The 10,490-nt window shown below is 42.9% G+C and overlaps 1 pseudogene; it reads right to left on the bottom strand.

Moving 5' to 3' along the window:
- Positions 1-1,276: 1,276 nt before the first annotated feature.
- Positions 1,277-2,079, bottom strand: LOC110543502 (spindlin-2-like; annotated as a pseudogene).
- Between the last annotated feature and the right edge of the window lie 8,411 nt (positions 2,080-10,490).

Here is a 10,490-nt window from a genome sequence, read left to right as displayed (position 1 = left end):
GCCTCCCTCCAAAATTGCTGCACACATTTCCATCTGGGTTAGCTGGGAGTTAAAAAGAAGAAAGGGGTGAGCAGTTAGAGTAAGAGGTATGTAGAAGGTGTCAGGTGCTATAGGTTTTGTGGGGAGTCTAGGCAGAACTGGACTCCTTAGGAAGGGCAGATTCCCTTTCCCTCAGAGTTGAATGCAGACACCTGTGGCCTCAGGCAGCTGTGACAGCCAAGTGCTCTCTATACCATGGACACATGACACACAATTCTTAGATGCCCCCCTCCCGGCAGGAAGGCAACGATAATTCCAGGAGAGGAAAGACAGTAACTAGACTGCTATTTATGGATTCAACAAGGATCCATCTTCCCAATGGAAGTACTTGCCCTTTGCCCAGAGCTAGCCATGGACTCTTCTTAGGTTGTTTAGGCTGAGAACCATGTCAGACTTTCTGAAGCAAGAAAAGCTTGATAGATACAAAGTTGACTTTTGGTTCAACTGTCAGTTTAGTCCCTGTTGAAATGTCCTGTGGTGACCCTGTAATGCACATGGATGCCATCGGAAGGTCAAGTTTTTTTTCTGGGCCTTCCTGCCCCCACCCTCCCAAACCATACTTCCTTATCTGTGCTTTCTGAGGAAGACAGCCTTCCTTCTTGTAATTGAATTACCTCCTTTAAAGTCTCCATCACCTCTGTATGCAAGGATCCTCCTGGCCTCCCAAGTCTTAGAGCCTCTCCCCCCTGGCCTGCAGACCTTGCCTCTTACCCTTACTGTGTACCCCTTTTACACTGCTGTGTGTATTATTCTTCCTGGGTTCTTTAGTTTTCCCAAAAGCCAGAAGGCACCACAAGGCTTCACTCTGTTGACCATCCCTCGCTTCCCAATCCTTATTTCTTCCTTCACTCTGTCCGTTTTCCAGGGAGCCTCTCTCCCTTTCTGGCTTCCCTCCATGTCTTCCTAGACAGTCACCTCCTATTTTCACCTCCTCCACAGCCCATCTCTTGTTCCTTCTCCCCTGCCTCTCCCCACCCCAAGACCAGACTAGCCAAATCCCTTTGCACTTTTAAATCACTGATTATGATATTAGTTCACTTCTCTCACAGGCTGAATTTATGGCTGTTCCATCCTTCCTTGCTCCACCCATCAAACACACCTGGACATTTCCACAAACCAAAGTGCTTACAGACAACATGCCATGCCCACAGCGATCTATTTGTCAGGACAACCCTCATGCTTGCCGTGAGCCCCCTACACACTCAAAAGCAGCGGACTCTCTGTGCAGGTCTAGAAATTACTTTATTTCAACAGATAAGGGAAAGCTTTGCCAAACATCTAATTGTTCACCAAGACATAGGCATAGATAAAAAAAACCATCATCAAACTTGATGAAATATACAGAGGGCCTGGCTTTGACCTGGTCAATGACCATGCCTATTCTCTTGGAGCTATCCTGTCTGCTGTATTCTACATGTGTACCTATCAGGCCACCTGGAAGGTCCAAGTCTAAAGAAGGAAGCTCACTGGGGTCTGGCATAATACAGAGGTCTCCCTCTTTATAATTATCCAGAAGCTGGTAAACATGTACAGCACGGGATCTTTCTCATAGGTAATATAAGAGGATCCATTCATGATAGGTGCTTGTGCCAGCATCATGCCCATTCCTCCTTAGAGCCATGCTCACCCTCAAAAATATGTTCAACTGTTTTGCCAACTATGGCATTAGCAAGGAGCACATTGCTGAGTCGAGAAAAGGGCACCTTACCAGGAAGGATTTTAAGCTTTAAAATTCTTTCATGTCTGTGAAGTTTCAGTCCACAGACACAGTCAATCCATCATATTTCACCAGGTAGAAGGAGGGATTTATTGGAACCTGATCCAGAACTGTTCCAGTCCACTTCATGATGGGCTCATCTTTTTCCTTCCAATCATGAGAAATTCCGCATGACACAATGTTTCTTTTGGGCAGGAATGAAGGTCTGCTCCTCTGACTCTTCTTAGTAGCTTTTTCTTGGTCTAGTTTGTAGTTTCAGTGTCCTGCCGTGCAGCTGCACTGCTGTGCTGCTCTTTGGCCTCGTGGGTGTTGGAGGGCTCCATGGCTGCAAGGTAGAAAGGGGGAGAGACATGTTAGGTAAGGGGCCAAAGGGTGAGCTTCTCCCTTTGAGATGCCTCTGCACCCCACGGTGGTCCCTAACTGACCCCGGGAGCCTGAGGACAATGCTGCAAACCTGGCTAGGCACCTAATGGGGTGTGCTCTCTCTGGGGTTCCTTCAGGATAGGCTGGAGAGTGGCGATGGGCTGTGGGTGCCCGCCAGAACTAGGACAGCTTCTGAAACAAAGAACTCAGATCTACACAAACCTGTTTGGAAGTCGGGACTCTGGGAAAAACACCTCTCCTTCCTCTACCTTATTGCCTAGAGTGCTTTTTTCCTGCTGCTCACAGCCCCTCCACTTACCCTGGCTGCCAGCCGGTACCCACATCTGGGCTCCTCCACACTCATTTCCAAATTTCTGCCAGGTTTCCACACCACCCCGGTTCCTGCCGCCAGCCCTACCCTTGCAGACCTCATCTTCTGCATGCCGTGTGCCAGTGCTACTTTGTTTCTCCTGCGGAGCTCCCATTCCCTACCCCTGCTTTCTGGTGCCCACCTCGGAGCTTGTCCTGCCTGGTGTCCTGCCCAGGGGAACAAAGCGCTGCTGGGGCAGGGGTAAGGACAACTTACTGCTGGTAAGAGCCAGAGATGAAAGCTTCCAGCCTAGGGAACATTCAACCAGAGCTGAGAAGGGAGGATCTCCCCACTGCTGAGAGCTGTCTGGTTAGGTGGCTGACAGGGCAGGGGAAGGGAACATTGGCCTTTTCCTTTGGTGGGCTCATGGGCCCTTCCTCCTTCCTCTCTTGGAGGTGGCTCCTCTGCCACCTTGAGATTCCATCAAGGGGTGCTGCTCCTCTCTCATTCTGTATATTTATTTGTGTGCCATTTTCAGAAGACATGGAGTCCTTTCTGTTAGGATCAAATAAAATGATGACATGCACAGCAGATTTTATATGAAAGAAGTTTATTGGATGGAGATGAAGAGAGAGAGAAGTAGAGAGTGAGACATGATCAGGGGAAGAGAAGGGGGTACTCCTACAGAGAAAGTGGAGAGGGCAAGAAGGTAAGAGGGCAAGAGAGAAGAGGGCAAGAGAGAGACAAAGTGATGGGCTGAACCTTTTAAGGAAGAATGTAACCAAACCTGCTAGGTGTGGTTACGTGGTGGGGGTCACATGATAACATCATAGGTTGCTAGGCAACCCAGAAGGAGGTTGCCTAAATATTAACACTCCTCCCTTTTTTCTATAATTAAAAAATGAGGAGCTGCTTCACATGTAAGGCAACTTAAAGTATATGAATTTAGGTTCATTGGAAGCAGTTCTTGGTTTCCATGCAAGGGGATAAGAGAGACAGAAAAAATAATAGCAATAAAATGGCCACATTACATGGTCAAGAGGAGGAGGGGAAGCCCCTGCCCTGGAAAGTTCAGGGAAGAGGGTTGCCAGTAGAGAGTCACCAGCCATGCAAGGTGGCAGGTAGGATTGAGGACTGCTGAGATAACCTGGAGCTACTTGTCTTGGGCCTGAAGCATACCATTCCAGCCTTTTGATAGTAATAAGTGAATAACGGACAAAGATTCTCTTCTGGCTACTTACTGCTGACACTGGGGGAACTGTAGGGGGGTCAAAAGGCTGGCCAAGTCCAGGAAGAACAAGCTGTTTTGATGCTGTTCAGGATCTGTGAGAACATCCATGGATGGGAGGAAAAGTGCAGGTGCAACTTGATGAAGTCTGTGAGGTCTGGAACACTTGTAGCTGCTTTGGTGCTGTTGTGGATGTAAGAAACATCTGGGTCTGGCAAGATACTGAAACATATGTATAAGTAGAAGACAAAGTTAAGTAGGTTATGGAGAAAATTCCTTCAGGTGTACATTTAAAACTTTTGGGAAAGCAAACAGTGGTAGAAGTTTAGATCAAAGAGACTTGAACATGGGATCCTCCATTTACCTGAGGGAACCTCCATTTACCCACTCACTGGCAGTAATTTAAAAAGCTTTGCTTTGGATCTGTCATCTAAGAAAATTGAGGCCAAGTTTGGTTACAGAAGCATGTAAGCTTAGAGGCCCTTAAAGTGGGCACTAGATGTAGAAACCTGAAAGAAGACATCACAGAGGAGAATCTGGAGGAATGGATGAATGGAATTTTCCCATTGGGCAGGTAGGAGTCAATGATGACCTGTCAAGGCATCCCAAGAGCAAGGTTTGACTCAGTAGAATAGATTGGTGCAATCTGTTCCAACAGCTTGTCAGCTTTGGCCAGAAACCAAGGGCACAGTTGCCCATAGCAGACAATGTTTACCTAGCTAGGATTTTCGTAGATGCATGAGAAGGGGAGGGAGAGAAACTGTGCAGGCAGAGGTAGAGTCTTACCCAAGGGAGGAGAAGGTCTTAGATGAAGGGTTTGGATGTAGGTTGGTGAGAGCGGCAGGAAGCGTTTGGGCCAAGAGAAGACTCAGCAATTGCTGGTGTTGGGTATGCAAATGTAGCAGTCGATAGGATACCAACCAGAAGGGAAGACTCACCAATCAGTCAGTTTTGGTTGTACGAATGTAGCAATCAAGTAGCCAAGAAAGGAAAGTCCCCAAACCAGGGAAAAGGGAAGAATCCCACCCTCTGAGATAGGCAATAAGTGCAGTATTTATCAGGAGTCCAATTGACCTGAGAGGTGGATTTAGGTGGATTTTCCGCAGCTTACAAGAAGTACTTTTAAGTTTTACAAAGGAGATAAAACTTTATACATGTTAGCATCACAATTCTAATCTGCACTGAAATATACATTGTAGAAAAGGCGGTAGACACACACATTTGTGTTAACAGCATAAGCATTCTTTAAGGTGGGCTCTGAAAAAGCAGGAGCCTTTCGTGAAGTAGAAGGGACAAAAGCTCACTTGATCTTAATCTTTAGTATAAGTACACATTATGGAGATTTAAAATCTTGAGCTTGGAACCATGATTTTGGATGGTATAGTGGAATGTTAAATTAATAAATTAATAAATCAGAGCTCTATTGATAAAGGTCAAAGCTCTGGACAGTCAATATAACAGTAGCATAGCAACAGGAGGAAATATTAAACATTTTTACCTATTCAGGATAACTTAAATCACCTTAGACCTTGCAACCTTTATAACTTGAATTTACCAACCTTAAAACTTTCTTAGTCCCTCAAATATCTATAATTGCATTTACCACCTTAAAACACTTTCTTAGACACTCAAACATCTATAACTTGCATTTACCAAACTTAAAAGACTTTCTTAGGTCCTTAAACAACATTCCTTTATATGCCTTTGTATCTAGTTATTTACCATGAGACATAGGTGAGACTGCTACAAACATTTATTGCCCTTTAGTTAATGGTAAAAGGTTACATCCAAGCCTAATTTTGAGTCTGGAAGCAAAGCATATAGTGCCTAGGCCTGACAATAACAACTCTAGGACTCAGTCTTAAGCCTAGTCTCCTACATAGGAAGAGAACTGAGAAAGCATCTGAATTCTCCCAAGAGAGAAGTTGGCAACATGTCTGTGGGGCCCGAGTATGAGGCTGAAACAGACCTGCAATGTTACCCTGGGCTGGGAGAGGGTGGTGGAGGGCCCTGAATCTAGGAGCCGTTTGTCCTCCACCAGGCCAAGATGCTGAAGGCTGGAAGTGTCTATGGCTTTTTTGCTGGTTGAGTCTCCATGGCTGGACACAGAGGACAATCCTGCATGGGAGCATGTTGACTTCCAGAGGCCAGTCTGCCAGCAGACAGCCATGGCTTGTTGAGGCAGCTGAGGGACCAGTGTACCTTTTGGCTGCATTTGAAACAGTCACCTGGCAGAACTGACTTTTGGCTATACCCAGGCAGGATGGGGCATTGCAGACCTCTTGTTTTTTATGCAGGAATACCAACAGCCTCAGAACAGCAGCCAAGTTCTGGCACATAGTTTTTGTTGTAGATGAGCCTGTCAGGAAGGCTCTTCTCTTATTATTTATACCAACTCCTATATGATGACTCAAAGACCATCCTCAGCTATTTATTAAAGATGGCAGTGAGACCATGCTTGCATCTGTAGGACTAAAATATATATTTTGGATACGTTAGAGGACTTGATCATCAATGAGATGACTGACTATTAACTTGCATTCATGAATCATCAAATATTAGGACTTTCAGTTTTGTCCCTGTTAAGTTGGAGCCTTAAAAGTCATAAATATAGTCCATTAAAGTGAAAGCATAACAGTTTTCTATATGATCTAGTATATACAAAGTTCATAGCTTATAAAATTCTAAGGCTATATTATAGATTAATAATAGTACCATCTTTAAAGAACAAGACCAAACACATTTTAACCTTCTGATAGTGAAGATATAGCACAATGATCAAGTTTTAACATAATCAAATGCCTCTAAAATTAATAGATATTAATTTCGAGTATTGGTAAAAACTTGTACACAGTAACTACTGAGTGATGAGTTTTAAAACCAACAATGTAATAGAACAGTATAAAGCAATTTTAAAATTACATTCCAATTTATTATACCAAATTTATTAGCCAGAAAGCCTAGTGATGAATCTCCCTCATAGGCAGCTCATGACAGGAGAAACTGCATTTATTAATTTAGGAACTGATCAAAACATAGGCAGTTAGATGTACATTTTAAATTAAATTTGAATTTATAGCCTTGAAATTTTATCATCATATAAAAATTTTTTGAACCAGGGTTGAATCATATATACAGCATGTTATAAAAATATAATTTTAAAGTTATATAAAAATTCATACCAATTTAAAATGAAACTTGTTTTTAGTCTAAAAGGAGAAAAAATAAAGTTAGTTATGATTAAGGATGTTTTATAAATGTAAAACCAATGAGGAAATTATGTAAATTGTTAGATAAGAATTTACAGCATTTAAATATATATATTAATTAATTAATTAATATATTAAGAACACAATGTACAGAAACCAGGTAGAAAAGATTTTTAAAAGCTTGGAAGTAGCACCTTAGGTAAAAAATATTGAGAGCCAGTGTTTAGAACTCGAAGTTTAGAGTTTTGCAGGAGTGGGAAAAGGGGAGCTCATGGTGTGGCTTTTCTATTTTAAAATCAACATGGAGGCTAGCCATGTGCAGTGCACAACTGTGGTGGCATAGGGAGACCAGGTACTTGCTGGTGGGAAGGCTGTTCTGGCCCGGTGTGAACTCTTAGCATGTGCATGGCACAGCTAGATGGGATGTCTGCGCAACTGAGAACCCTCCTCTCCAAACCAGCCCCTGGAGGCAGGCATTCAGAGGGAAATTTAAAATCTCGCTCTTGGGGCCTGAGGCAGTGGTGTAATTGAAAGGCAGGGTCCCCAGCAATTGTTTACCTAACAGCATTAGTTTAGAAGCAGTCTGTGTACAAAGTGGCAGTTTCAGCAACTGGCGTGAACATTTTAGTTTCCCCAACCCGATTTTGGCGCAGCGTGAGTGTATACCATGTCCCCAAGGCTTGGTGCTCGGAGCACCTGGCAGGATGCTGAGTCTGAGCAGCCTTGAGCAGTTGAGAGAAAATGTAAATAGAACAGGAAAAACAATCTGTTGCAGGCATCATGGTCCAATTGAAGGGGTGCTGGCATGACCAGACCAGGTGCTACCAGGAGAGCCCTTCTCAACCAAAAGCACCAATATTAGGACCAAATAAAATTATGAGGAGCACAGCAGGTTTTATATGAAAGAGGTTTATTGGATGGAGATGAAGAGAAAGAAGAGAGAGCAAGACATGATAGGAGGAAGGGAGGAGGGTGCCCTGACAGAGAAAGGAGAGAGGGCAAGAGAGAGACAAAGTGTTGGGCTGACCCTTTTAAGGAGCAAAGTAACCATGCCTACCGGGTGTGGCTACCTGGTGGGCATCACATGATGACATCATAGGTTTCTAGGCAACCTAGAAGTAGGCTGCCTAAATGCTAACACTTCCCTTTATGCTAAATTTGCAGGGTTGCCCTACACACCTTTGTATGTTTATTTGGGTTTTAGATTTTTGTTGTTATTGCTTGGAGCCTCTCTAGGGTTCTTATTTTTAGTGTTTATTATCTTTTTGTTAAGTCTTGGCTTCCCCATATTCTTTAGCTCCACGCTTGTACTTTCTCGTTTCCTTCTGAAACTCTTAAATTATTTGTCATATAGTAAGGCAGGTACCCTCATTTCCCCCCCAAAAGCTCAGGTCCACTGAATCGGTCCAAACTTAGTCTAAGATAGGCTCCAGCTGAATTATAACAGGATTTTTTTTCTTAATGACCTTTTATTTTATTTTATTTTATTTTATTTTATTTTATTTTATTTTATTTTATTTTATTTTATTTTATTTTATTTTCAATGCAGTTTATTCAGGAACCTTGAACAATCTTCTGACCCTGGGGAAAGCCAGCCCACGGCTTAAATAGCCTCTGGATAGCCAACCCCAGCGTGCCACGTGGGCAATGCAGATAGGTCCACATACATGGAAGCAAGCCAGATCCTCAGCCTTAGCCAAATGTGGAGTTGTTCGTGACAGAGAGCACTCACCATCGGGAAGGTGGAAGGCGGAAACCAGCTCCATCTTTAAGGCGCGGCATTACGCAGCTCTCTACAGTTCCCCCTTTTTGTTTTAGATGCATAAGGCAAGAGTAGAGTTCTGATCTCTGATATTAGAAATAAATTGGGACTTTGTACCGATGTTCATTTAGGTGTCATCCACCCAAAGAGCATCAGACCCGTCTGATACCTTTTTCTCAGAGGCGGGACCTGGGGCATCAACCCACATGCAATCAGACTTGCTCTTCTCTGGGTCGAAAGCAGCTGACCCTGAGTGCAGTGCTTAGCCTCGCATCTTGAGCATAACATTTTAGCTTTTTATGGTAGCCAACCATGCTTGGGGAGACTGTCCTGCTTCAATGGCTGTAAAGGCCTGAATGGTCATGGCTGCATTACGCTGTTGTGAGACTCTAATCTTGCATATATACCACAGGCAAACCAAGGAGACCAACACCAGAAGGCCTGCTAACGCTCCCATGCCTGCCCATTCCTTCAGATGATTCATGGCTGCAGCAATCCATGATGATAATCCTGTGGCTAGTCCTGCGTTCACTCTGGTAGAATTTACCATGATAATGGCCACTCTCAGCTGCTCAATCGTAGTAGCGAATTCTCCAGTCCAATTACCTAAAATATAGCTAGACAATTGTTTAGACAGATTTTCAGCACAGGGAAAATTCTCATGTTGTATGCTTATAACAGGATTTTGGTGGTTAGATAAAAGCTAGCATTCTTCAGGAACTAGTGAAACTGGTTTGTCAACTGAAAGGAGTTATTTCCTTTTCCTCTGGCAATAGGGACAAATGGCTGTCTATTGACATCTACCTCTGATTGCATATCAATGCCCATGCTGGTGTGCAGGCTACTTTTGTGCCTATTCACATATATTTGTTAAAAGTCTCAAAGTCCAGGCTAGAATCCTGTTCCTTCTCACCTACCCCTCCATCCTAAACTTCCAGGCTGCTTCAGGTCATGACCCTCCTCCCCACAGCTACTCTTCTAACTTATAACTAGTATAATTGTGCCTTACCCTGATAGCCAAGCCTTACCTCCATATGTTTTTTTTTTTTTTTCCTCACTGCTCTGGACTCTTCCAAATGCCTCTGGATGTTTTCTAATCTACAATAAAAGTCTTCCCTCCTAACCATAACAGTTACTATCTCACATATTTATTCACTGGGCTTCTAGTTTACTCTGTCAAATTTACATATGAACACAAAATTCACAAATTTTGGTCATAAATACATTTTGGTAATAGATAATTTTATGTATACAGCATGTGCACATTTAGGGATATACATCTATTAACGTACAGTAGTAATGATTTTTATCTGAGGATATGTATGCATATTTTGAATATCTGTTTTTGAAGAAATACTGCCATGTTTTACCAGTAAATTATTGTCACTGTGAGTTCAACTTATATTTTGTAGTACATAACCTGTAATTCTGGAAATATTATTAGATGTTGTATGAGTATGTTTTCTGTGACATTTATGTAAAATTAATTTGTAAAGGATTTGAATCCAGCAACATTGTTACTCTGGCTGGAATACAGACATGCTCTTAGACACATCTTTAATCCTAAACAGTGACTGTAAAGTTAGTTGGTAGAAAGAAGTGGCCATTTTTTAAAGTGATGCCTAATTGAAAGGCAAACAAGGTGATGAATCAGAGAAAAAAATTGACAGAATAGAAGATGACCAACTCTCAGAAGAAGGACAAAAGGGAGTCCACTGAACATGCAGTGAGCACAGAGAAGAGACAGTTTTACAGAGAGAACTTGAAGAGAGAACAAGCTAGACACAAGTGAAGGCAGAATGATCCAGAAAAAGAGGAGCCAGAAGGCTAGATTGCTAAAATTAAGCTGAGTGAAGCCAGTT

Source organism: Meriones unguiculatus, chromosome X, assembly GCF_030254825.1.
Source record: "Meriones unguiculatus strain TT.TT164.6M chromosome X, Bangor_MerUng_6.1, whole genome shotgun sequence".
Classification (NCBI taxonomy): Eukaryota; Metazoa; Chordata; class Mammalia; order Rodentia; family Muridae; genus Meriones; species Meriones unguiculatus.
This window is presented reverse-complemented; position numbering and strand designations above follow the sequence as displayed.